Source organism: Microcebus murinus, chromosome 4 (genome assembly GCF_040939455.1).
Source record: "Microcebus murinus isolate Inina chromosome 4, M.murinus_Inina_mat1.0, whole genome shotgun sequence".
Taxonomy (NCBI): Eukaryota; Metazoa; Chordata; class Mammalia; order Primates; family Cheirogaleidae; genus Microcebus; species Microcebus murinus.
In genome coordinates this window covers 77,571,451-77,581,924 of record NC_134107.1, presented here as the reverse complement: position 1 = coordinate 77,581,924, position 10,474 = coordinate 77,571,451, and the positions used below count along the sequence as shown (strand labels likewise).

The 10,474-nt window shown below is 41.6% G+C and overlaps 1 long non-coding RNA gene across 1 annotated transcript in view; it reads left to right on the top strand.

Annotated features, from left to right (window-relative positions):
* The first annotated feature begins 389 nt into the window (after window positions 1–389).
* The window catches only part of LOC142870486 (uncharacterized), a 35,172-nt gene continuing 25,087 nt past the window's right edge, over window positions 390–10,474 (top strand). The window contains exon 1 of the long non-coding RNA XR_012918854.1: window positions 390–488. This is a non-coding gene — a long non-coding RNA (uncharacterized LOC142870486). The remainder of the gene's footprint in view (window positions 489–10,474) is intronic.

Genomic DNA, 10,474 nt, shown 5'->3' with positions numbered 1-10,474 from the left:
TATATCCTAATAAAAATGGAGAAATGGAAAATTTCTCCCAGAAGTGTTTACTCCATTAGGCTGAACAGAAGCCTTATTATACTTAGATGATTTACTGAGGAAGGGAGAGAGAAAAGGGGGTTGAAATAGGAGGAAAAGGGAGAGGAAAGAGAGTATTTTTTATATGTTACACACACATACAAACACACACACACACACACACACACACACACACACACACACGTCACTTACTTTACCTTTTCCTGGTGGTCACAAATCTCTTTTTTGCCCCTCTTCAGTGAAACTAGACTTCACAAAGAGAGGCCAGAGGTCATCTTTTCCAGCTTAGGGAAGCAGGAGCTGGGTGTGTTTCACAGGGTGTCAGCTTTCCCTGGCCAGTTCCTACTGCAAAACAGCAGAACTGTTTACTCTTTTCCACACCCTGGCATTCAGTCTGCTACCTTTCACTGCAGCGAACTGGAAAATGCACACTAATGGGAAACACATATGTAAGTATTCAAACCAAGTTTTTTATTAAATGATCACAGCACTGGTTGGTATTCATTTGAATAATTTACTGGGGTTGTCTGTGGACTATGTGTGCATGTTCAGGGGTTTCTGTGCGCTCACGTTGTTGCAGAATCCCCAGATTGCCACACAATTCTGTTGACCACAGAAGCCAGGCAGGTTTCTGCCAAACTTCAGGTTGGAGGGTAGATGGGATGCTTACTCTTCAGTGTCGACCCATCCGAGCATGTGATTGTTAAAGAAGAATGAATATCTTAAAACTAATTCATTTTTTCTCAAGGTTCTCAAGGTATGTCAAGGTTCAGATATAACTTTATAGAACAGAAATCACCTTGGAAAGGTGATACACTAATAAGGACTTTTCCAGAAAAACAACAGTATAAATGGCAACAGGCATTGGAGGAGGCAAGTAGGAGAAAAATCTCTACCAGGCAGCACCATTTCTTCCTAGCCTTGGACATGAGAAGTAGTAGTTGACATGCATGGTTTTTCCTAAAGAAGCATGTCACCCACCCTATGCCAGGGAGAACAGGTGTGATGTACGTGTGGGGGCCTGGGCAGCTGACTTCTGCTTTGAATAGCATTAATTATTCATTTGTTTTTACTGTGACCCTTAGCAGAGATGAGAAAGTCCAAAGGCTACAAATGCAAAGGCAATTACATAAAAACATGATGTAGACAGGATGAATGAAAACTCCACCTAGAGCAGAGAGCTTCTACTCACCTCCTGTAAGTTATTGCTATGGGGTTATTTAGGTCCAGACTTCTTTCTTTTTTCTTTTAACAGAACCTATAAATCCAGCCCTTACAGACTCTGATTGAATGCCCCCACACACCCCACATACATGCATGGACTATTTGGTGCCTCTTTTTACCCTGTAGGACTCAAACCTCCAGCTGTCTCTGCCTGTATTTGGAATTATAGCCTTTGTATTCCATTTGGGATCATATGCTTCTGTTCTTTCTTTGCTGGACAAAGAAGTTATTTTGTTCTTGAGCAAGGCCATGTCTTTTTAACTTTCATTCTGTATTTTATCTTTCTTTGCTGTGTTTGAGCAGGAAAGGGAACTTATAACATCATTTTGACAAGAACTACATCACATACTCTTAGTTGGGATGCCCCACTCTGCTATAATTTAGTCCATTCTTCCCCATCTCTTCTGCAATGGCTGAATTTGTTAAATTCCCCGAAATTCACATAGCATATGTCTACAGCAGTCCTTTCTGCTCTTAGTCTAGCAGCAGCAGGAAGAGAAGAAATTAGATTAGTTTGGCATATTTTTTCTTAGTAGACTTATGCTGTTTTCAAGCAATCAGCACTTTCTTTGCTCATGCTATCAAAACATCTATTTAATAATTTATTTTTGAATTTTTCCAGGAATTAATAGCAATCTCACTGGCCCACATCTCTTGAGATCTTTCTACTCCTTTTTGAACTTAGGACAGCATGTGCCTCTACATTTTTGAAACATTGGTTACACTCATAATTATTAAAACTGTAGCCTTGTATCAGTGCCTTGAAATTGGAGGGAAAGCTAAAATGTTTAGGAACAGTATCCAGATCAAAAAAATCAGGACAAGTTAAAACAATGAACTCAACTTCACGAAATTTCATACATCTTATAAAGTATATTATGTATCCTAAATGTATATATTATATATTCATATAGTATATTGTATAATATACTTCTATATTTAAGTTAAAAAAAATGAAAAAAATTATGAAAAGAAATAAAAAATTTTGCTTGACTACCAGCTCAATAGAAGTCATAATTGTGATGTGGCTGGCAAAAACCAGAAACAAACAAAAAACCCACCCACAAAATCTGTGGAGTGGTACAATGTTCATTAACCACTTCGATACGAGCGTCGACTATAGTCGACAGCCACAGATGAACGTGCACAGCGACTTTACCCGACAGCCGTGATATGAAGGTGAACAGCCCAGCGTCAACTTTAGGCGACAGCCGTGATATGACTTTTCTAATTTTTCATTTATCAAAATAAAATTGTGAACATTTAAAAATAATGTAATGAAAACATATATGTATATGTTACCTATTCTGATTTGCATTACAAGTAAAGCTGCCTGTAAAGTAAAACAAGCTTTCAGTGCTTTCAAGCTTTCCTCATCACACAAGAGCAACACGGACTCGTGGTCAATGCACAGCACAGACTATCGTTGGGACTGTGAGTGCCGGCTGTGGGCAAGGCTTCCCGGCCGGTGAGCGCCGAGCGGAAGTGGTTAAAAGAGATGCTGACATTGTCAAAGATGTGAAGCTCAGTAGAATAGTACATACATTTGTTGCTAGAATTAGGGTCACCATGGCTACAATTGCAGGGTTTACAATTATTGTGAAAAAAAAAATCTAGGATCCTACACTTGCAGTTCCCCCAAACGTGCACATTAAAAACAAACTTGCTTACAGGATGAGCAGTTTAGGGGATGTAGATCAGGTCTCTGAGCAGCTTTACTTTATTTCACACCAAACCACCTTTCTTCCCAGTCCTCATTCTGCAGTACGCTCCCTCTCTTTCTCTCTCTCTCAGTAAAGATACCACCAACACCCGGGTGTCCCTGCCCCATACATGACGACATCTTTGACTCCCTTTTTTCATTCACCCACAGTGCTCGGTCAGTCACTAGGGCTGGTGACATTCCTACCTCAGCTGGTCTGGGGTAGTTGCACCTCCCAGGTGTTTATACTAGGCCCTAGTCATAATGGCTGTGTAGGCCCTAGTCTTAATGGCTGTCACACAGCTTCGGCATCCTGTATTCCCTTGCTTCCCTCCCGCTTGTTCCTGCCCTTCCTTGTCTTTGAGTCTCTGGAGGCCAAAGGGTCTGTTTTCTTCATTACTGTGTCCCCAGTGTCTGTCATATTGATCGGCACATAGTACATAATTAATACATATTTGTAGGGACCTATGCTTAGTTTAACCTGGAGAAGAGCAGTCATGACAAACCTGAAAGATGTCTTCAAATATTTCTTTTTTTTTAATTTAAAAATTTTTAATTTATTTTATGTTCTCTTCAAATATTTCTAAAACAATATATCAATATATCTAAAGAGGAGTTAACCAATATATCTAAAGAGGAGCTAGACCACATGATGAGTCTAAGAAGCAGGATAGTGTGGTGGTGAGAGGTGCAGGCTGTGGAGCCCACTGCCTGGGTTCGAATCCTACCTCCTCTGCTTCATGGCTACATGGCCATGGGCAAGTTATTTATCTTCTCCATACCACATAGGTACAATAGCACTTATTTCATTGACTTGGGATGACTGAATGAGTCAAAACATGTAACGCACTTCAACCACGCCTGATGGGAGTAAGGCGCATGCACCGTGATTCCTTCAGACACACTCTTCCTTTGGGTCTCAGTCCATAATACTCACCTTCAGTCCACAGCCTTCCAAAAGCAGAGTCTTAAACAAGGTTCGTATACAGATAACTTATTTTGAGAAGCAATCTCAAAGAACAAGAGTGAGGGCCTCTGAAAAGTAAAACAGGAAGGAAAAAAGCCTCATGAAACCATCATGAAAAAGTCTCCATCCTGCTAGGAACCCTGAGAGAAGCTGTATAGACTGTGCCTTGAAATTGTCCATCAATGGAAAGGAAGAAAGCAAGTTTATCCGCTGACCCACTGGCTGGTCCCCCTCCCCCCGGCCCCCCCCCCCCCCCCCGCCAGGGGTGCCCATGAATGTTAAGTCTCTCTCATGCCCAGTTTGCACATGAATCAGACTAGCTGAGCAGGTGTGTTAGTCTATTTTGCACTGTTATAAAGGAAAACCTGACACTGGGTAATTTATAAAGAAAAGAGCGTTATTTGGCTCGCAGTTCTGCAGGCTGTACAAGAAGCATGGCCCCAGCATCTGCTTCAGGTGAGGGCTTCAGGGAGCTTCCACTCAAGGCAGAAGGTGAAGGGGCACCAAGCGTGTCACCTGGTGGGAGAAGGAGCAAGCGAGGGACAGGGGGTGGGGGTGAGGGGGTGGGGGGGGGTGCCAGGCTCCTTGTGTAAACGAATGAAGTGAGAACTCACTCATTATTGCAGGGAGGGCACCAAGCCATCATGAGGGATCCGCCCCCATGACCAGAACACCTCCCAGTTGGCCCTGCCTCCAGCACTGGGGATCAAATTTCAACAGGAGCTTTGGAGGGGCCAAACATTCAAACCATATCAGCAGATAGCTCAGGCATCCCACCAGGTAGACAAAAAAGAGAAGTCTTGGAAAAGAAAGCCAGAGGTATATAATGCAACTGAGGCAAAGTGTGGTCATTTTATACTTGGGTGCTACAGAAAGCTAGAGTAAACAGGTAGGGTGGGAGGTGCATACAAGAGGCACTGTCCCTGTGCTATTGGTGAAAATGATTTCTGCTTCCTCCTTGCTGCTCCCCAGGAGTGGGAACAGCAGTCTGACCAATCAGAATATTCCATCTGCCGCGGTGATAGGTTCAGTGATGGATATGCAACCCTGTGCCCACCAAAGTCCTCCCTGGGACATTGTGTTGCTAAAAGAGGATCTTTCTGCTCGTGCCCAGAAATCCAAAGTAGCTGAGAGTCATATAATCGTGCCATTTGCAAGACTGAACATTTGAATTCTTTACCGCAAACAAATATTGATAGGAGTGAGGCAGTGAGGTGGGGAAAATAACAGGAGATAAGATTGGGACCCAAGGGGATCCAGAGAAATACACAAACAGCTCCTGCTGTATATTTTACTCAAATTATCTGTGCCTTCCCTTGTCTGGCCTGTTGTTTCGAGTTGCTCTGAGGCAGAGCCAAATGGAAACTTCTTTAAGAACTAGAAGGTTGATAAACAACAGGATCAATTCCTAAGACACAGAAATGCAAAGGACAGGCTGTATTTTCAAAGCACATGATATAATAAGATCTCTGGGTCTGTCTACTGGCAAATTGGTCAGTTGATTGGGTTTTTTAAAGGAGTTGTACTACCAGAAAGACCCTAACTAAGCCTGTAACTTCTCAACTGTAAAAATCCCCTGAAGCTCCAAATCTGCACCAATAGCACGTGAACGGTTAGATCTGTTAGGGTGGTTCCCCAAAGAGGAATCATACAGCAGTCTTCTCTGACGTGGCCATAGATGACAAGGAAGGAGCAGAACTAGGAATCAGCCAGAGTGGCTGTCCAGAATCTCCGCTGCAGGTGGGATTCCTCACTAATTCTGTCCACCCAAGTGGGATATGATATGGACTCCTGCATATTGCCTTAACTCCTCCCTTTTTCCAACTGGGAGTTTGAATTACGAATATTCTATTTCCTCTTCCTTCTTATGTGGGTTGATGGGATATATAGGGTTAGTGAAACATTTTCCACTATTCAGCAAGATCCTATATCCGTCTTTTGAATAATTACCCTACCCTTATGTCATAGTAATTCTGTTCCACTCTTGTGGTTCAAGGAGAGCTGATTCCTTTCCCCCAACCTGCTCTGTCCCTAGGAATGAGAGTTGGATTTACAACTGATGGCCAAAATTCTCTATGCTCACAGCTACAGTGATTGGTCCACAGGTGTATGTGAGACACATAGCAGGTCAATTAGACTCCCCAGGTCCTTGGAACTGCTAGATTAAGCTATCCTAAACAACTCTGGTGGACTTTTCAATTACTCCATTCTTAAAAATAAAGAGAATTTGAGTTGAGAAGCTGTAACTTGTAACTAAAAGATGCAGGATTAATACTCAGCTTCTTATAAAGGAAATATTTCCTAATAGTCAGATCTTACCATGAATGGTGTGCACTACTTTGAGTTCCCTTTCCCTGGAGGTTATCCAGTAACTAGATAACTGTATCTATATGAAATGCATACATTTGCTACCTAAAGGGAGACAGCTCAGAATCTCATCCACTACTGTCCCCAGATCTATGTTCATAAGCTCTAGGTGAAGTGAAGTTCTTCCTATCTAGTTTCAATGTGACTTTACATGATGCTGAGAGATATATTCCCAAGGGTTCTTGAAAGAATGGATGGGGATGATTTGGGGATAAACAGGAATATGTGCCATACCACTATGCAGAGATTTTCACAGAGAATATCTTATGCATTCATTAAGGTCCCAATAAAACCCAATATGCCTTATTCCTATGAAATAAATATTGAACACAATCAACTAAAAACTTCTTTTCATAGTCTATTTTCTCTAAATTTTATCTTCTTGCCTATTCCATCCTTAGGGTTAGTAGATAGTTGCTCTAACCCCTTTTCCACTGGGCATTAATCTGTCTTTATTTTATAAATAAGAAGTGAGTGTTGGAATTTCTCAATCTTGATACAAATTGATATATTTCTTGAGTTTATCAAGTTTTGTTGGTGATTACTGCCACAGAATAGAGATTTTGTTGTTGTTGTTGTGAGGCAGCTGTATAAAGACATTTTAATTCCTGATGTAACTTAGATTGCCCAGGGTTGAACATTTCCTTCTGTTGCTCTTTTAAAAAATAATAGTCACAGTGCCTGTGGCTTGTGAAGTTTTATGGGAAGCTATGCAGAGAAGCTATAGTATGAAAGGATGCTTATTAAAGTCCTATATGCATTATGTATGAATCTGCACTTTTTTTGACCTCCTCTCCTGGAACTGTCCCAATCCAGATTATACCAAGCTGAGCTGTGAAACTCAGAGAAAACTGCAAACCTCTTTAATTGGGGCATTAGGAGTTTGAAAACACCAATTCAGAAAAGCCTCTCAAGGCTTTAAGTTTCTCAAAATATATAAGCCAAGGTCTTGTGTGAGTGCCATGTTCCACCCTGAGAAAGATAGCTGCAGTCAACATTGAGCACATCAGGCTGGCAGGCTGTGAAACACACACAGGGATTGAAAGCCTTATTTTATAGTCTTTATGGACCCAGCAAAACAAGGAAAATAAAAATTCACAGAATAAGGTTCTTCTTCGAGATTTCAAAATATAGATCCTCCACATATCGGCCTTAGCAGACATAAATGAATAGGTGTTTAGCATAAAGGGAGGATAGAAGTAACATGGAAAGAACAGATGCTTTTTTTCAGGCACGTTTAAAATTCTCAGAACCAGCTGGTTTAGAATTCTGGAAGGAGCCTTAATCTTTTAATCTGGTGAAAGGCATCGTTGTAGCTTGAAAGGTACAGAGACAAAAGGGGCTGCACGTCTTCTCTAATAGCTGAAAGCTCCCATTTGGTGAAAAGGGAATGGTTTAAATCAGGCATGCAAAAATAAATTACTGAACCACCCACCTCTTCTCCCACTCAACTGCCTGAGCCAGGAGTTCAGACTGGCAGGCATTCTCCACCCTCAGAGAAGAACTGAGAGAAGATGCAACTATGGGAGGGATTTGGTAGTGGTGGCACAGAAGGGCAGTCAGGGGCCAATGCATTTTGCACGGAAACATGTCCCCACCCTTGGGCAGTGTGAAACTTTTCTTGAAACCTGAATGCATATCACTTAAAGACAAGCATCAAATATCTGAAAACACAATTTAGGAAAATGCATTTTGGAGGTCACAAAGCATATTTGACCCAATTCCTGACTTCATTATCTGCTCTGTTATCATCATCTGTCTCAAGTTTTATATACAGCTTAGATTCTGTTCTGGGCATTAGCTCAGCAACAGGACTCTTGGAGAGATTCATTCCATCTTTTTATTTTTTTCAGTAAGAATTACTGAAAAATGCCAGGCACTGTGCGAGTTGTTTGGGACAGAAATTAATCAACCTAGTCCTACCCTGAAAGAATGAAAAGTTTAGTGGCAAAAACATAAACACAACAATAATTAAGGGTTCTGGTTAAAAATTATCGATTGACGCCACTGGTTTATCTCCTCTCCTTCCGCAAGTCCTGCTACAATGATAGTAAAGAAATGGAAAGGGGTATTAATTCACAAGGACAAAAAGAATAGGAGAAGAAACCACAGCAAATGAGCAAATTCTTGGAATAAAGAAAGCAGACAGAAGTAGCAGATTTAGAGGAATGGAAGAAGTTACAACCCAAGAGCCTACTGAGGTCAAAAGGAAGGAAGAGATGTGTCCACATGTTGTTGCTGATACATATTGGGGGTTTTGTAGTGGGGACACTGGACCCAACTACTGATGCCACTTTAAATTCATGACCACCAACCACTACTTGCAATTTTCAGTACTGTTAGCCTTGGATAATGGCTGGTCACATACCAGCTGAAACCCACCCATGAGAGTGGAAGGAAGCTGATGAGAAAGTTCTTTCATTGGTTTGCATGGTAGAAGGCATCTGGCTCCATTTGTGTCTAAACTGAAAGTGAGCTGATTTGGCTTTTATCTTCCAAGTGTCCCATGGTTGCTGTAAGCCTCAAAAAAGAAAAAAAAAAAAAAAGGAACTGTGGAGAAACATGCTCTCTTGTTAGCATAAAATAATTAGCTAAGTACAAATGGGAAGCAAACCAAATGGTGAGGGAGTTCCTGTTGTTTACCTCCTTTCCAATTCTGGACTGTAGTTTCCAAAAGCAACAGGAAGGCAGTTTTGCCCCCAAGAATTTTCAAACCACATAAACAATTCCAAATTCCCTTTGATATGCCCCAGCTACCCAGCATTTTCCAAGAACTCAGCTCAGCTTGCTTTGCTTCTGGAAGTCATGAAGCACAGCAGCTCTAAATGGGAAGGTAAGCTCTCACCACATAAGCCCAAAGGAGACTCTGACACAGTCACATAAAGGACTCACAGCTTTGCTTTGAATTTTCCTCGTGACCCCACCCATAAAATGTGAGAACGTTGAGTTGTGCAACTAGTGCTGGCCAGTGGGTGGAGTTTCCATTCCTGCTTTTTTTGGGTAATTCAATGAGAAACAGATTAAATATTCATGGCTCTGCCCCCAGTCTCTTTTTGCAGAAGCCAAAAGCTGTCAGGCTGTTGAAATGCAATTTTACCAAATGTCTGTGGTAAATTTCCCAAGAGTGTGGAGGTGATATGAGCACCAGGTCCTACTTGACATTATGAAATATGTATTTTTATTATTTAAGATATTTTTCTGATTACACGGTCATTGCCAATAATTTGGGATATTCATAAAAAAATAAAGAAGGCAAGAATTAATGGTTGCTTAGATGATTAATTAATGGGATACATGTGATGAGGAAAGGGAGAAGGTTGAGTGAATTCCTGGGCTTTAACTAGAACAGTCTAGTAGATATTGGAACCAATGATATAGAGAATACTCCAAGAGGAACATATTGGAGTGAAAGATAATAAATAATTTAGGACATTTGAGCTTGTGGTATGGGAAGAACGTCTGAGTGGTTAGATCCAGTAAGGAGTGGAAGAGGTTGGTTGGAGCCTAGGAGAGAGAGATGAACTGGAGACATGGATTTGGAAGCCTCTGCAAGCATATGGCAATGAAAACCATGGGGATGCCACCAGGTGGAGCTGGATGAGATAGCTCAGGGCTGATGTGAAGGGTAGGAAGTGAGGGAGAGAAAAGCAAGTGAAAGGAATTCACAAAGAAGACTAGATGGAACATTGAGAGAGATAGAGTGAAAACTCAATAGGAAATGAGAAAATGAAGCCAGTTGGTGCAGACCAGGTGTTCTCAAACTATGGCCTGTGGGCCACATGTGGCCCGCCAAGGACATTTATCTGGCCCGCTGGGTGTTTTTGCCACGGCTGCCTGTCCTGCTTAGCAGCCGACTGGTCCCGGGCCCACAGCGTGCATGTGTGGAATGTGCACCACACTCACCAACGGCCCTCCAACTATCTGAGGGACAGTGAACTGGCCCCCTGTTTAAAAAGTTTGAGGACCCCTGGTGTAGACAATATTTTCGAGAAATTTAGTTGTGAAGGGGAGCAGGAATGTGTATATGAAATTGATTCACAAGATAGGATGAGAAATCCTCCATTCAGTACCCTTTTAGACTACTAGGTAACTCAAACCCTAGAGGTAATGCTAGGCTAGTGTTAGGCTTAACTTCCACTTCATACTCACTTGGAAAAAAACATAATTTTATTTAA